Genomic DNA, 18,243 nt, shown 5'->3' with positions numbered 1-18,243 from the left:
CCATGAAACTCACAGTGGTTGAGAAATACACTAATGAAGGTGGATGGTGCAACCACCATTTTCCTCCCTTGTCATTATGAGGCAGTTCTTATTACGTGATCACATACTGCCTAGACTCCTGCCTCATTCACTGCATAATTATAACCAAAAGGAAGGTAAAGGTTTTAACATGAAATGTCTTGGAAGCTTGATGTAGGAGTCACTTAAGCTTTGCTTATAAGACACCTAGCACAGTCTACACAGAAACACAGTCAGAGCTAAAAGGCATGTCTTAGGCACTGAGTATTTTATTTGATGTGACCGGCCTGGTTATGTAACAGGGGGCCAACCTGGGAGAGGCCCGAACTGGGATCTCAATTTGCTTGTTGTTGGCAGGTGCTACGTTCTGTTGTGACCTGTTCCAGCCACACCTATAAGCACACAAGGAGCAACAGGTAACTCCTGAGATTGCCTTTTATCTTTAATCGCTTCCTGTTCACACTTCATTCTGCCAACACCTCCTGTCAGGATTATTGCTGTTTATTTCCCATGAATATCTAAGAATATCATTCATCCCAGCAATAAAGGTTTCCATGCAGTGAGGCATGCTTCAGAAGTGGCCTACAGTATTTCCTAAAAGGTTACTTGACTGACTTGTTGGTTGGGAAAGTAAACAGGAAGACCTACATTGTCTGTCATAAAAAGCAACAGTATTAGGCAGGCAGAGATCACTGAAGCAGTTACTCCAGTGTAGTTTTCTAGAAATTAAAGTCTCTTAAGCAGATGAACTCATCTACCAGTGGCACCACTACTATGAGACCGATCTTGAAACTCTTAGTCAGGTTGCCTTGTTTCTTCTTACAAATACTTGGATGAGACACAGTTACAGATTTTAGATAAACTGCATCTGTCACTTACTACTCAGACACAAGATTTCTAACAGATGATGGTTTTATTTAGTTTATGATACTAACTGCACAGTACAACATCTGAGTCATACCACAGCCTCTTAGACCATATCTCCATCTCCCACCTACACATAATGATACTTAAATGGTCAGCCTAACTGCTTTCAAGACAGTCCTGAAGAGCCCAGTAATTAACTTCTCTCATGAGGCCCTGCAAGTGTCGACAGCACTAAGTCCCATCACCTTTGCTACATCCCACCACACAACCAGCTCAACAGATGGACATCACTGACCTTCAGGAAAGGTTGTTTGACAAACATTTTATAATACTAGAATCTGTTTGGGAGGTCACATGCAAAGTTATATCAGGGTATTTATAGATCTGAAAATAACACCTTTTTATTGAAGAGAGAAGTAGGAATAGAGAGAGAAGCAAATGAGAGAACACTAAATGAAACCATCAGAAAGTTACCCTGAAACAGAGGAAAAAAGGACTGTTTCTTGCACTAGTTGATATTCAGCTGTGGAATGCATTGCCACGGGATACTGCAAATATCAGCACTGAAAGGAGTCCAAAAGCAGCTGCACCAAGCCATGTAAGAGATCCATCAAGGACTACTAAGCTCAAGGATACCAGCTTCAGCTCCAGAATGTAACACACTGCTGAAAACTGGGAGAGTCTCACTGTAAGGAGCATCACTAAGTCTGTCCTTCTCTTTTAGCTTGTTACTGAGCACTGTCAAAGGCAGGACAGCAGGAGGTAATATTATCATGACGCCCATTAAGCAAGGGTTCCCAAGTAAAGACTTTCTTGCCACCATTCTTCATATACTTCCTGTCTCCACTGGACCAGACACAACTGTGATAACCTCAGCCCTGGTGAAGAACTGCCAACAAATAGCATCAAAATGACAGCACTGGACAGGCTAGAGCCTGCAAGGGTCAGCATTCAGCCCCTGTTCAACACCTCCCTCAGCTCCACAGAGTCTGACCAGTGAGAATTGTTTTTCACCTCCCATTTCACACACTCTTGCTCTCATTCTCTTTCTCAAGTCACAATTTTGCCTTTGACCAGACCCATCTCTCCCTAGGATAACAAAAGTAACACTTTATCCTCACAGCACTCTGGGCAGTTTCCAGTGTTGCTTTTTACTTCTTCTGTTAAAAATGTCCCACTTTGTAATCAACATTAACTGTAATCAACATTAAGTTTTGACTGCTGTGTGGAGCTTCCCTTCTGCCATTACTCAGTTTCATAAGTAAGACTTCTCTGCCTGAGTCAACTTAAAACTAATGAAAACGTCAACTATATTTCAAAATTAACTATTGCCAGAAATAGTCACATTGCTTTCAGACATTCTTATTTTGGCAGTCATCCCTTGAATGCAGAAACTGCAGAATTTTTAAGTCTCCACCTATCCTTCATCCTCATTAGTATTCAATAATACTGGTTATTGCATAACTCAATTATCAGTTGCAATACCTGTAAGAGGCTTTCAAAGAGCCAGTTCTCTCCTAGTGTGTAAACTCTTCATTTGTATATAAACTTGCTACATTCTGGCTTATCTCTTCCAAAAATGTACTTAGCACTTGCTCTCAATGACTCCACCTTCTTCCACTTTCTGATAGGATCTGGGATTCTGATGGGAGCATTCCATATAGTCAAGAAATAAGGAGAGCTGTATGAAGGATCAAAAGAAAGTCCTGTACTGCTGGATTTGTCACAGGCCTCAGGAGCTTTCACATTCCTCACTATGCAATATGAAATATTAGTTTGTGCTTGGTACTATTGATTCTCCTACGTATAAATTATAGCAGCTTTCCCTGTTGCTAAAAAACCAAGCATGACCAACTCCTCATTCTTATGAAAAATTAGACAGTAGTCAGGAGGCAACTTCATGGTTTTAAGTAAAACAGTATTAATTTTTATGAGTCTAACCACAGAAAATAAATAGCACATTACCTATTTACCCTCATTTTATGGGTGGCACATTAGCATTCTCTTTATCACTATGCCATGAATGAAAGATAGAAAAAGTTTACCATATATAAACCATTCATCTAATTGTGGAGCTGCTGCACACAATTGCTTTGTGCAGAGGAAAGAAATGTCAAACTTTGCTAGTGCTTGGAGAAGGAGCAGAAAAATGATGGCTAGCAACTTTAGAGAAGCATTTCTCATTAATAAGCAAATGGTTCTTCTGATTGCTATCGGAGCAAGTTGCTATCTGCAGAGTACAGTGAACCAGGAGGGATTGGAATACACCAAACTCTTATTCTTTAACAGGATTCAGGCACCAACAGACACTAAACTGGAACACTTTTTCCTAAACTTCCCTTTTGGAAGAATCTTATAAAATGGTGGGATCTCGGTCCACAGATAGGATCTTTGTCTAAGACCTCATCCTGTAAGATATCAATGCAGATTTTTAAAGATTGCAACTAATTGAAACTGTAGGAAAAAATACTGTCAGCAACAATTTTGTCAGCTTTTGCCTGGTTGGTTCAATATTTTGGTAGACACATTTGACTTCCACAATGTGCTCCCTACCTTGTCTCATGCAATAGGAATTTGAAAACCCAGAATGTTTAATGGTTTGTTTGAACTGATGTCATCAAGATATACAAACACCTCTTTAAAACAGTGCCCTGAGAACAGAGCAAAAATCAATCCTTTCCATGTGAAAACTCACTTCTTTAGATCTTTCTTTTGGACAGCAGAGTTCTTGTGTCCTCTTCCTGCAATAGGCAGAAGAACACAATCCAAGCTAGAGGAAATGTATCCAAGCATGTTTCCTTTCCTTTTGCATTAATCCCTACAGCAGACTTTTTTATGCTCTGGAAAATATATGCTGCTATAACTTTGCAGCCAGCTGCTGCTGGCTGTAGCAGCCCTGTCTGAATCCAGTCCAGTGTAGGTCACCAAGAGTCAGTGCTGGAACAAGCACTTCTTCGCTCTTAGAATTGCATCATCACATCAGTTCCCAGCAGAGTGTCTTATCACTGATCATCTGGGGACAGAAATTTTTGTTAATTTGCCAGATGGAACTGCAACTTCGTAAAGCAAGAACTTTCTGGAATACCTGAAGGAGAGAAAAGCTGTGTGGCCTTCTCTTTCATTTTTATTTTTTACTGAAAAGTAAAGCAATCACTGTTAGCTTTGCAGGAAGATCCTCAGGGTTAGCCACAAAACCAGAGAACCTCAAGTAAGTAAAGGTCTAAAATAAAACAAAAACCAGTAACAAATGCATTGTTTTCTCTTGCTTCTAACACAATACATCCCACTAAGCCCCTAAACCCAATACTGCATGTATTTAATTGTGATTATGCTGAACACAAGATTACCGGAGCCAGAAAATGTCTTGGACTTAGATCAACAATTGTTTTCCACTTTGAAAACTTCACAATGAACATGGCTGGAGACTTGGCTTCCACTCCGTGAACGAAACCCAACATCAGTTTTGGGTCCCAAGAGTCCCAAAACTGAAGTGACTCAGATGCTGCAAAGGTCAGTGCAACCAAGAACCACCACTGAATTTACTATTTTTGCTATCATAATGTCTTTAGCCCTGAGCCAGGACCCCTACTGCATTAAGGAATGTGCAAGTCATCTTGAAAAAGTAGTCCCTGCACCAAAGACCTTACAATACAAGTTTTAGCAGGCTCTATCAACTACACAGAACAAGCAAGGGGGCAGGAGGGACCTGGTAACCCAAACACAAGCACATACTGGCACAATAAGCATTAGTCATGGCTTACCACCAACTAATCACAAAAAAAAATATTTTCCAGTAACAGTTCTCACTTTTACCAACAAGAGACCCAACAGAGCTTGTTTTGTTGGTTTTTTTTTAACCTCTCTGCACTCTCAGTACAGAGCCACCTTCAGACAGAAACCCCTTTTCTTTTATATTAGCACCATGACATTTTACTGCATCTTCTGCACTGGGCAGGGGGAAAGGAGGCAAACCATGGCAGGCCAATCAATTAGATGCAGACTGGCCCTTCTTTTCATAGAGAAAGGGTCTTATTTTTTTCTCCTAAGAGTGAGAAGACTCCAAAACTCATTCTTAGAAGGAGGGGTCAGTGAGGTCTTTGATGTAAAAAATGTGGGCAAACCTACAGTTCTCAAAAGCACACTCATTTTTCCTCTCACATCCTTTGTTCTGAGCCTGCTGCTCTAAGTGCATTCACCAGACCAGCTTTTGATAATAAGATTTAGTGCTCTGCACAATAGTTCAGAAAGAGTCAATGATCTTCTATGTGCTATTTATTATTTTACTAAATTTGAAGAGTGCTCAGCATATATGCCTATGCTCCAAGGTCCTTCCTGGGCTGGAAAGAGTGCAATCCAGCAAGTCTTGTACCAATGATGGTACAAGGTGCAGTTTGGCTCCAAAGGGGGGCTGTGAAGACATCCTAAGGGCTCTTCTCCTGATGAGATGTGAGCATGAGACCAGCTTTGCTCAGCCAAGGTCTACCTCATGTTGGCTGGAGGCACACAATGTGTGCATCCAGCCAACACGATGTGATTGAGTCCACCAATTTTTGTTTCCACCTCGGGCTGGGAACTGCAGAAAGTTGTTGTCCTTTAGCTCTTCTAGCGCAGGTTAAGACCTCTGGAATTCCTGGATCCTGAAGCAGACTTCAAAAAATGCAGAAGGAGAGACTGGACTCACCTTGAAAAGTCATGGTACTATAACACACAAACCTCTATCCTCCATTAAATTAGAGGGGCTTCTAATTATTAAATTATAAAGGGTCTTCTCTATTTCTCCCTAAGCTGAGACATGCTAGGTGAGCCAAGCAAAGTAAGTGGTTTCATGTGCTCTAAAAGTACACCATCCAAGCAGACATGAATCCTTTTTCCATTCAAAGCAAGGCATTGTTTGTGAGCTAACTATATATTCCCCATGGTCACAGGGCAAGAAAAACATTCATTCTGTCTTTGACATGATACTGTAATTCTCTGAGCTTCCTCACTATAGTAGGTTCAGGGTAAATTCCCCGTTTGTCCTGGCCTCACAGTTCCCAACAAATGAGTCCTAGAATGACAGAACACCATTTCACTGAACTAACTAGCTGCTTTTGGCTTTCTTCTCATTTCTCCCCTCTAACACAGGGCCTTTTATCTTGGGGCTGTCTCCTCCTGGGCATGCCTCCAGCTAGCCTTAGTGCCTGCTGCATATGAGCACTGTCTATGCAATATCAGCATTGCTTTAAAAGTGTACCAAATGGAGCAAAACAGTTCCTTTCTCTCCCTCTCACCCCCCCTTTTTAATAAGAATTTTTCCATGTGGTTAGAGAAATAACATCTGGAATTACTGAAGGCTGCCAAAATGAGAGAATGAAAACAATGAGTTGAGTCACACTTGAACCTGCCAACTTCATATAATTCAGACCTTCTTGAGGCAGTTTGAAAAGGGAAAAAAAAAAAAAAAGTTTTAGTTTGCTTTTTACAATGCAATTTTTAAAAAATCTGCTGATGTCAGTTACAGAGTTGTCCCAGTCATAGCACCACAGTATGGGCATTCATCCTTGGAGCACTCTGATATCACAATATTTCTGTATTTCATCTACACATATGCAACAGCAGATCAAAGTTTCTCTTACTAAGCAGAGACCCACTGAGCTAGTGGAATCTCAACAGGAAGAGATGTTGAGCCTCATTGGACATTTTTACTCCACCTCACAATGCAGTGCAGAGAATTTAAAATTGTCCTAAAGGTCCCTTCATTTTCACACTCATGAACAGTACTGGTGTTCTCTACTACACTTTAAAATGTTTGCATACTGTTCCAATGTAGTTTCTGTAAAAGATCAGCTTCTCTATGATACCCTAACCCTTATTAAGGACATTACATTTCTCTGTCTAGTCTAGGAAAGACTTTAAGTGCTTCTATGGTCTGGATTTTTCACCTCTTTTCACTTCAAACAGTTATGCTGTGCCAGCACACAGGCCCAGCAAAGCTGCATTGCCAGGATCCATAGAATGGAGAGTTAAACTGTTTAATGAAACAGGAAATTCAGGTGATACAAAACACCAGCAAGATAGTCAGTGAAAAAAGAAATCACAAACATGAATTAAGCCAGGCAGCCTGAGGAGTCTTCCATGGAATTTAAATGCAAATGTAAGTGTGTCAGGTGGAGGAAGAAAGGAGCAAACTGGAGCCTTGCATATATGAGAGAGAAGATCAGTAAAACACAGCAATCAATAGACAGCAGAGAAGGACTCATAGCAATACTTTGGGAAAAATCTAATAAAGAGCTCTGGATAACAGGTTTAGCTAAAAAGAAGTACAATCAGCCAGGAAACTTTCTGCTGCTGATTAATACACAACATGTTCAGAGATTTATAGATATTGTTTGTAATCTGTCTGTATCCAAGACATACCAAACTTCATCATCCATCCATTCCATCATTTTTTTCTCTTTAAAGAAACCATTCCAAAGACTTAAGTGAAGCTGACTGCTGGGTCAAGCAGGGTTGCATAGTTCATATCTCAGCAAAGCACAAGAAATTATTATCAATCCTGTGTGGTATCATCTGACAATGGAAAAAGATGATGCAGAGTCATGCAGGATTACCACAGGAGATGCTACACTCTCATCATGAGGGCAGCTATAGTAGCTACCCTTTTACAAAAGTACTTTAACTGGTGTTTCAAAAAGCCCTAAGACACAACCCCATTATAATTTATACTAACATGCCCCTTGTCTGACCTTTTTTTACTCCTGTTGTTACTATTACTCCCGTGGCAGGAGCAGGTGACACTCTCTGCAGCTTTCACAGCAGTATGCCAGTGTGATACTTCCACCCTGGCTTCACCAGCACGTTACTGGCTCAGGCAGAAGGCACCCACTCCCCTCCTTTCATTTCTCAAAAGCTACCATTTCATCAGGCTATGGCAAGGTACTTTCTGCACAGCTATCACAGTCCCTTCCCCTCAGTGAAAACCTACTGGAAATTCTTATCAAGCTTGCCCACTCCATTGTTCCACGCTATCACGTGTTATCGGAGAAGTGACTGCACATTTAGCACATGTCAGCTTTTCTCTTTTCACTAAGTCCCCTGGCAACCGTTCCAGCAGCTCTCCTCACCTCAAAGGCTTTAAACAATCCTACCAAGATGGCTGAGCAGCTAAAGATCCATTAACACAACTCCACTAGTGGACAGACCTTTGTTCCAGGATAAGGCAGGGTAACACTCACTATTTAGTTTAAAAGCCTTCATAAACAGTAAGCTAAAAAACCCCATCTGGTTTCATATCAAAAAGGGAATGTCTACAAGATGTGGCTACACTGATTGAGTTTTACTCTTTTAAATTCGCTCCTTATCTTACACCAAGAGGTTTCCCATTTAGACAGTGTAAGGCTGCTAAACGGTACTTAACCACCCACTATTTTGTACTTATTAACTTACTGTCATTTAACATAAAATGCTTAGGCAAACCATGAGAGAGATCAGAATTCTGATCCTCCTATTAAAAAGAAAAAGGCTCCAGGCATTAGATTGTGAAATATGATTTCCCAGGATATATTAAATTCTGGGTTAGTATTCTTTTTGATATCACAGAAAGTCAAACCTCATTTCATAAGAGGGCACTTCAACATGCTTTGCATACGGCATGCTTTCCCTTGATAAAGGCTCTGTGCTGCAGCAAACTTGGAATTTGATCAGAACCTCTGGAGCACCCAGCAGTGGGTGTGGAGGAGAGCAAAACCCACACCATGAACCTCATCTCACAGAAGTTCCTTAGATAGTTCTACAACCAACACAAACAAGAGGAACGAGCCAAGAGGCTCAGCAGAAAGCATCACAGGCGTGCATTATGCTGCAGGAGGGACTGCAGATGCAGAGCCTAGCTGGTACAGCACACATCACCTCTGTACTAGCAAGTTAACTATATTTCTGCAAGAACCACAGCAGAATGGCAAACCAAGTGTGCATTTAGGACCATTGGTAACCAAAAGGGTACTAAGGCCTGAACTTTTTCACATACTCTCAGTCTGACTACAGAAGAACTGTTGAGAAATACTTATGACCAAAACCTAGTTGCAATATATGCATTTGGGACTCAGAGATTCTCACAAAGTTTCAGAGAGAAGTTCCCCTCAGTCCTCATGGCCTTGCATAATTTCTTCATATGATCCTTTAGCTTTAGCATATTTCAAAGTGAAACATGGGTTGAAACACAGAAGCACAATTGTTTACAAGAAAACCTACCATGACTGATGTTATTAGAGATCAACAGGAGGCTTCATATGGAAGAAAAGCTGAGAACAAAATGGAAAGAGTGCCCTGATAAACTAGGAGATAGACAAATCAAAAAAATACACAACCAACCACTCTAAACTCCTCCTCCTTTTCTGCTTTGGCACATATTTCTTCAGAAGCAGAAGGTTCCTCAAATTAATGGTACTACCCTGAGGTCAACAGAGTAGGTTTTTACCCAACAAGTTTAAAGTGAAGGTCCACCACTGGTAGTCTGACTTTTAAGTTTATTACTTTGATTGTGCCATGCTCTGCACCAACTCCCTGTATAGGTGGCTGTGAAATTTGCAGGCTGACAGGGCCACATGTGGCATGTTAAACAAACCCACTTCACAGGGCTATCCTCATCTGATTGCAATTGCCAAAGAGGGGCAGCCAAGCCAAGGGTGACATGGTCTAGAGCCTTTCACCAATCTCCAGCTTGCCTCAAGTTGGAGCATCCTCCCTGATACACACTGCCCCACCACCTGCACTCCAGTGAGATGCTGCTGGCAGAAAGCCGTCAGCTGCTGTCCTGCAAATATCTGCTCTTCCTTGGCAGAAAACTTTCCTGCTACCTGGTCTTGCTCTGATGCAGTGACTGTGGTTGGGTATTTTCTGTACTTCTCCCACAGCAAGTTTTGAATAGGCAAAAGTGAATTTTCAGGACATCCTTATCAGCAGGTCATGACTTATAGCAAAAAGAAAGGTCTCCATAGCAGACCACATGAAAAAAATAAGGGACAGTGCCAGGGCAGGGCTTTCCCAGAAGTCAGCAGCACTGAGGTTCGTTGCAGAGCACTCTAGAATTGGACTCTGGACAGTGGACTTTAATAAACCTTAGCCAAAGATCCCTGTATCTTCTAGATCAATTTATATACTTATTGAAAATTCTCACAGGTAATATAGATAAAAAGCAATAATATGAGATTATTTATATTTTATTAACATCCTTTATTAATTAATTAATTTCACAGTGTTTTGCAACAGATTAAGACTCTTCCATATTAATTCTTGTAAAATTAATTACAAGCCTTATCTCCAGTGAAATTTTATCCCCTTCCTTTACCTTCCCACACAGAAGGGTGCTTTGTAAATTGTGATTATCTTTTATCACACAGATATTTTACTTGTTATAACTCACTTTGATGGATACCTTGATGTGTGGTTTGATACTTGGTGTTTTAAAAAGAACACATGCAGTATCAGAAATTTACTTATATTTAGTCATTGTTCTATTGCTTCTTCCTATGTTTCAAGCTTCCCCTTGCCTGCCCTTACTGATGATCCTCTCTAATGAAGGAGGGAAAAGGAGGGAGAAAGGGAATATTTATGAGTATCATCAGGTTGTAAGCCCATGTTTAGTCTGAAAGAATACATGAGACAGTGCAGATATGTCTCTATCTCTCCCTTTTACTAGTCTCCCCTGCTGAAAAATAAGAGTATTCCCAAGGAAAAAAATCATCATTGCAAATTAAATTGGGAGCACAGTCTTGTTAGCTGGGCAACCTACCTTGCTCTAAGTTGTGCTGTTCTAAGATATCACAAGTTCTTTTTAGTGGACCACTGCAAAACTGGCCTAAGTTTCCATGCACACAAAAATGCTACATTAGTTACTGCAATAATTTCTGTATTTAGTAATTGCTACTGCAATTATTTCTGCATAGGTTTAAAATGTATTTTTAGCCAACATAAATGCCAAGTCTTTATATCCATGGATGGAAAAGTAAAGTATGAGAGGAACAAAGTAATTGTTTAACAAAGAGTTAAGTGAAAAAACATTTGAACAAAATGCTTTTAGTTCACTTTATGTGAAGAGTAAGTATTCAGAGAGAGCAGTGCAAGATAAAAAAAACCCAAACAACTCTGCAAAATATTCATGCTTCCACCCAGCTTCTTGTAAGAAGATTTTTAAAGGATCTTGCAAGCTTTACAAGCCATTGGTGTCAGTGCTTTTCAGAGCCTTCGTATCAAACAACAGGTGTTTTACTATGAACTCAAGTACAAATCTCATTTTGATTACCCTTTTTTAGTAGTTCTTATGCTGTTCCTGAAGTTTCTTAAAACCTTGCATCCAGATGATGAGGTGAGCTACTCATCTTTCATTTGGGGAGTGGGTGTGGATGGATTGTTTCTAAACAAATACAGCTCTAGCCTTTGTGGTTGTGGCAAATAACTTAAAAACATGATCAAGGGTGCACCTCCACAACCTCAAATGCATAGAAAAAAAAAAAAAAGAAAAAAATGGTGGGTTTTGAATTTATTTAACTGTAATAAGGATGAGTTTTACAATGCAAGGACATAGGGTAGAGCACAGCTATAAATCAGAACCTCTCAGGCCCCATGAAGCAAAGCAAACTGTACTTCCCTCACCCTCAGCCTGACACTGCAGCCTGAAGATACAATAGGCAGTGGTATCCTATATCAGCCTGGCCCTGATTCATGGCTAAGCAATCCAGCCTTTTTCATTCTTTTGCCTAAATTCTTTGCACTCTCTCCAGAGACAGCTCAGCTACAAGACACTAAAACAAAAGAGCAGGGATGATATCAAGCCTCAGCAAACAGGCTTTTGCCTCTAAAACTACACACAAACATGCTGGGCATATAACACTACAGTTTACAACAGTGTCTCCTCCATCAACTAGTACATCACCTTCATTAACCTGAAGTATGAAAGAGACTGTATTTTAAAATAAAGGAGGGGTGGGAGGGGAAGCAGAATCTCTATGTATAAGCACCTTTCTTCTCTCAGATAAACAACATACTTATGTTGCATCTGGGACAATTATGGGACTTTACCCAAGATATTAAAAATAATTCAACAATTTATCTCTGTATCATGGTTAATATTGTGTAATTATTACTGAAAGGTAACTGCATCACCAAGGAGACAACATACAACAACGCTAGTTTGTAGTCAGGTGTCCAGTGTGCCAGCAGCTCCTTTCACAATAATGGAAATAAGAAGAGCTGCCATTATTCACTGAAATCTAAGCTCACATACACTTTAAATGTTTGCCAGTTCAAGATTCAGATCAAATGTTTCTGAACCCTAGCCTCCTCCTATATCCAGTGGTCAGCAAAGTCCTCCTGACTGAAAAGAAGTTTGAACTGTCTTTTAAGACTGAGGGGAAAAGTGGCTGGGAGGGTTAAAACAGATTAGCAAGGAGCTGTGAGGTGATGAATGGAGCCTGCCCCTGCAAGTCTTCTAGGCTATCTTCATCTTCATGCCCACTGGGGACTGACTCACAGGTGTTTTAGGAAGAAGCAGCTGCCTGCTTTGTGACATTTCATCTTTTGCCTCGAGGTTGAGAAGAATTTACGGGATGAGATACACAACAGAGAGGAGACAGTCTGCTGGAGATATCAAACTGCATTTGCTACATCTAACATGGAGCTCGTCTAGCAAGTGAGAAGAAAGGTTTCCACATTTCAAACTCAAAAGGAGACCAGCCCCATCCCACTGACAAAGGGCAGAGATTCTGAAAGGGGAAATGCATTTAAAGTGAGTTAATGCCATTAGCGAATTTAGAACTGCTGAAAGCTGCTTGACACAGGCTGACATTTCTGGAGAAGGACATTCTCCACTTGCAGGGCAAACAAAACAGGAGGTGGCATTGCCCAGTCTCCCCCTCTACAGGTCATAGGGCAGAGATGGAGGGTGGGAACACGCATGTGAAAAATCCTGCCCAGCATCAAGCAGGACCTTCACATTAAGCAGCCATGAATGGTATCACTTGTGCCTTGCTTCACACCAAGCCCCCTCAGCTCTTCCTCCTGTGGGTAAGAAGCACACAAGAAAACTGTATACCAATAGAATATACTTATTTTCTCAGTGCGGCCTGAACCAGTGAATTTCAATTTAAGCTTAATTTAAAGCAATGGATTGAGAAATCAATGCAACTTAAAGTGAACTCTAGAAGTTGTATGGGTTTCTAATAAATTAGTCAGTCACCAGCAGTCATGGCAGTATTTGTGTAAACAATATCACAGTTTTGATGGAGTTCTCCTTTTCACAAGCATAAAACAGACTCATAGCATACCTGCTGGTTAGAAGATAAACCCAGCGATAAGAATCTGAGCTTGCCTTGCCCCACACTAATGAATATGGCACTTCCCTATCTTCTAAGATAAATTGGTGAAAAAGTAAGTAAAAATTGTGATTATTACAATCTGGCACATGTTAGGTTTGAGGTATGATAAAAAGCGAAAGAATGAAAGAAAAAACAAATGAACAGAAGAAAGAAAGAAAGAAAGAGAGAGAAGAGAGAAAGAAAGAGAAAGGGAGAGAAAGAGAAGGAGAGAGAGAAAGAGACAGAAAGAGAAAGAAAGAGAAATAGAGAGAGAGAAAGAGAAAGAGAGAGAAAGAAAGAGAGAGACAGAAAGAGAAAGAAAAAGAGAGAAAGAGAAAGAAAGAGAAAGAGAGAGAGAGAGAGAGAAAGAGGGAGAAAGAGAGAAAGAAAAAGAGAGAAAGAGAGAGAGAGAGAAAGAGAGAGAGAAAGAGAGAGAGAGAGAGAAAGAGAGAAAGAGAGAGAGAGAGAAAGAGGCTGAGTTTTTAACACAATACTGAACTAGCAATATCTGCAGCCATAACCTATAAGGTTTGCAAGTCATATGGTTTTGCAGTTTTACTGTAACCTTTGCCCTAGGAAGATTACTTTATCTGCAAGTCAATAGCAACACAAATTTTTATGAAGCATGCAACAAAATCTGAGCAAATTCTCCCTTCCCCCAGCTTTACTCCCACCACACAACTTCAATCTCCAAAGTCACATTAAGTCCAGAACCACACTAAATCCCCCCAGAAGTGTGTGAGCAAAGAAGAAAGAGCTGAATGACCAGGAAAGGGGCGTTTCTTAGTTCAAAGAGTCACCGAGTCTATTTACAAGGGAGACTGAGAGGTCAGAGCAGGGTCCATGCAGACATTCAGAATTACCCCGGCCAGAAACAGACCCTGCATCGCTTTGCAGTGTGCAAACCTTGTTCTGCCAGTGGAACTATAGTAACTACGTGACCACTGAGGATTAGTGTGACCCTGGGTCATAAAACTTGATCGCCGTACATTAGCAAAAGATCAGGTCAGCACTGGACAGGAAGGCTTTTTTCTTTCTTTTAAGGAAAGAGCATCAGAATCTGGATGCTAATTCTGCTTCGGATCTGCCATAAAACACACACATGACAAACCAAATGTGTGCTTACAAATATTTTGTCATATTAGATTAAATTATAGCACACAGACTAAACAGAGAAATCTGAAATGCAGGGTCTTATGTTTGGGATATCCTTGGAGCTTTTATACAAAGAAAGAGAGAAGTTTATACTTTGGCATTGCACGGCGCATAGTCATCCCATACCTGCTGCCTAACACAAACACGGCTCGCTGCATGGCAGCAATGTATCTGTCAGTGCAAGAATACAGAGATTTAACAGTAAAAATCCTTCTCCTTGGCTACCAATTTGACTGTGCTGCCCTTCAGCATTTTGTGGTGCTTCTTGTCCTTTCCAGACAAATAGCAGCGTGTGCTCTCTTCCCCAAGGCTGAGTTTCAGTCCATCTGCCCTTATTTTCACCTTGATTTTGTCTATTTTTATCTCACTTTAGCTCTGCATATACTGCATTGGCCTTGTCTAATAGGTAAGGCAGCCTATTAGACAGCCTTCTCCCTGCCTTGGTCTCTTGTGAGTACCACTCCTTTTTGTAAAGCTTTCTGAGGCCCATCACCTCACCAAGAGCATTTCCACACACTCCTACCTGTTGTTGCCCTGCACACCAGGTTGGTGCAAGCCAAGGGGAAGCCTGTCAGGGCGGGGAGCTGGCAGAGGCAGTGACACACAAACAAGGTCAGGCAGAGAGCCAGCTCAGCCAGGCAGCAGGCATGGGGAGCAAGGGGCACCCAGGCACCCAGCTCAGCTGGGTGTGCAGTGGAACATCTGGAAGCTGAGATATAGCAGTGTTACCTCTGTCAGGCAGAGGAAACTGCAGGACAATGCTACATTTGATGGCAACTGCATGTTGGGAGGGGTGGTGGTGTTAAGAATTAGAAGGTACTAGTCACTGTGCTGACTTCCTTGTAGGGTTTTGGTCCAATGAAACAAACATACTTTGTTTTTAGAAAAAGACCTCATGAATTTAAGAAGAGGATCACTCAAATGCAACCTGCCTGCTGAGACAGGAGTGCCTAGAGTCATTAACCCTGGAGGTCTTTCCCAGTTCTGCATGTCTCTTTTTTCCCCAGAAGCAAAAGGTGAGGAGTAAGGATCTTGTTGGACTGGTACAGTTTCACAAGATGGAAGGAGGAGGAGCCTGCAAAGCAGTGTCTGAGCTTCAGGGCTTTTTTTAAGAAGGAAGTTTCAACTTTTTCTTCTCCTTTTTTGAAATACCTAATGACCCAGCTTTCTGTTCACACTTATCCTGCAAAAGAGTATGCACTAAACTCCCAAATGAGCCCTTAACTCCAACATCTTCTGTTCCTAGGGCTGTTGAAGGATGAAGAAGAGTACAGTGGAGTTCAGCAGGGCCAGCACATCCAGGGAGATAAACTGGGTAGTCACCCAGGCTGACAGAACTGGAGGGGCAGCATTTCTGGGATGCTTTCTTCAGAGCTGCTGACTGGTCAGCATGGCTGACTATGCAAATGTGGGGGGAATAACAACAAAAATTGATTTTGCCAGAACCGCAAAATAATTAGGACAATTCCTGCCCTGCAGAAAAGGTATCTAGGAGGAGTTAATTGCATTGGTGGAGGGTTAAAAGCCTGTGCTAACTGTACTCAGAACAGCATCAGCAAGAGGAGCAGAGCTACATCAGCCATGCATGTCCAGAAAGGACTTCTCTTACTTCTGGCTACCCACCACCCAGAATACCCCCTCCTGCCTCACCTCCACCTCCTCAGTGCCTCTTCCAGGAGGGCACCTCCTTTCCCAGCTGCTGATAAACACAGGCAGGGGTCCCATTCTTCCTCATAGAAAAACCACTCCATGCTGATGGTGCAGGGAGGGGTATTCAAGGACAATCAGGAGGTCTCTCGGACTGCAGCACTAATGAGACACTTAATCATTTCCTACAGGAGAAATAACCCAAAATACATGGGGTTTAAGAACTTCCCAGAGGAGGCCCTGGTGGAGTGTCAGCATTTCTTGTCAGCATCTAGCAAGGACATGTGACCACAGTGTGCACACCCCTTCTTTGACAAAAGGAAGAACAGTTACCTGGAAATTTTTGTCCCACCACTATGCATCTTTCTCCTTGCCCACCCTGGCAGCACTCCTCCAGTCCTCAGTGTCCTCTCTGGCGCCACACTGCTGCCCCCCTGGCTCAGTGTTTTCAAACCTCCTCCTGCCAGCAGCACCCAACACGGACACCATTGCTGGGTCTGGGTGCCATGGTCACTGCCTCCAGCCCCCCAGTACAACTCACAGCAACCAAAGCCCAAAACATCACAAAATCTGCCAATCTCCCTCTTCACCATAAGGCCTCCTGCATGGGTTTAACTTTCATGGGGCAGACACCTCCAGCATAAAATACCTTCCCTGTTCCCATCTGCAGAGGTGTGCCTGTCCTGAACATCTGGAAATGGGCCTTCTCTTCTTACAGCCTTTGCTGGCCCCAGCCCCAGGCCCTGAATGCCCATTGAGGAGGGTTTGAGAGACAACTCAGGCTCCCACCTCAAGGGTACCATGGCGATACAGACACCTCTGCAGAAATAGCTAATATAAATTGGCTTTGGTGTCTGATAACTTGGAAAAAACCTCTTCCTGATGTCTGTGGTTGAGAAATGTTTGTGCCAAGTGCCATTCACCTGGTAGCTACATATATATATTTATATCTGACTTGCACTTAATACCACATGAACTGGTGAGAGTAAGAGGACATTGATCTCCACAGCTTTGCTTCACAACCAAGGTTGCAATGACACAAGACATGGGTGCACCTCAGCATGTTCATGGATTGCAGTTTGGGCAGAAACAGGTTGTAAACATCAGAGGAAACAGCAAAAAATTTTGTGTTGTAAAACAGTAACGTGTGCCACTAAGGGACAGTTTAGTTTTCAGACATATACAGTTCTTCCATGCTTTTCAAAGGAAATTATTAGTGTTATTAGCTCAGCGGTCCTCCTTTACAAAAGCAACTCTAGCCACAGTTAATGTTTAAGAAGGAATTAAATATTAACTCAAAGGAAAGCACAGAAGTCATGGTTTCAGACCGTACATCAGACACACAAAGAAATATTGCTGTGAAAGCAGGGGGAAATTTAAAAAAAGAAAAAAACAAAAACCAAACAACAAAACACCCCAGGTTTGGTTCCCAAAGCTGAAAACAAATTTAAAATAAAATCAGAGGTCTCCTGCTTCATCACCTTCAGGTTCCCCAAGACAGAAGGACAGCAGTGCTTTTCTGCTTTTCACCCCAGGACAGGTAATTTTCCTCCTGCATTTGGTTTAGCAATGACTCCTTGACAATAGAAGGCGGATCACAGTGACTTAACCTGCTGAGGAGGGCTGCAATTTGATTCTCAGCCTGAGATTTGCAGGTAAGATAAAGTGCAAAGGTGACTAAACATCACAACAAGCAAGGTCTAGCCCTGTGGCTTTGCCTGGAAGGGAAAACGGGTTATTATTATTACAGCAGCAAACCTACCAAGATCTGTTCCTTTTCTCCCGTTCCAGCTCCAGTACATGAAAATCCTTGCAGCTGTCTGAAGATGGTTTTATAGTGGCAAAATGACTTGTTAAATGAGTTCATAACATGCATTCTGCCATGTTCTACAATAATCCCTTATTCTCTTTCCCATCTTTGCATTCACTGCAAACTTATGAGCTGAAAAATATTAATGAATATTAACTAACTGCGCCACTATAAATGCACTTTTTAAATATTGCATATTGTGCTGAACTTCCAGAATAATATTCTCATTAATAATTGTGTTTGATCCTAGACTAAATCTAAAGCATACTTTTCATCTTCAGAATTAAAAAAAATTTAAAACATATTAACCAAATTAACCCACTTAAACCCTTATGGGGAAAGCAAACTATCACCATCATGTTGCTGTTAAATTTTTAGAGGAAAGAGTCAGGGAAGTAAAAAAAAAAAAAAAAATAT

General features: G+C 41.5%; 1 long non-coding RNA gene across 1 annotated transcript in view; it reads left to right on the top strand.

The window, feature by feature from the left end:
* Nucleotides 1-12,490, top strand: part of LOC120497037 — a 53,864-nt gene extending 41,374 nt beyond the window's left edge. Inside the window, exon 5 of the long non-coding RNA XR_005626421.1 lies at nucleotides 12,449-12,490. This is a non-coding gene — a long non-coding RNA (uncharacterized LOC120497037). The remainder of the gene's footprint in view (nucleotides 1-12,448) is intronic.
* The last annotated feature ends 5,753 nt before the right edge of the window (nucleotides 12,491-18,243 follow it).

The sequence above is a fragment of the Passer montanus genome, unplaced genomic scaffold, assembly GCF_014805655.1.
Source record: "Passer montanus isolate IOZ18808 unplaced genomic scaffold, ASM1480565v1 scaffold12, whole genome shotgun sequence".
Classification (NCBI taxonomy): domain Eukaryota; kingdom Metazoa; phylum Chordata; class Aves; order Passeriformes; family Passeridae; genus Passer; species Passer montanus.
Note: the sequence above shows the minus strand (reverse complement) of the source record. Positions and strands in the feature narration are given on the sequence as shown.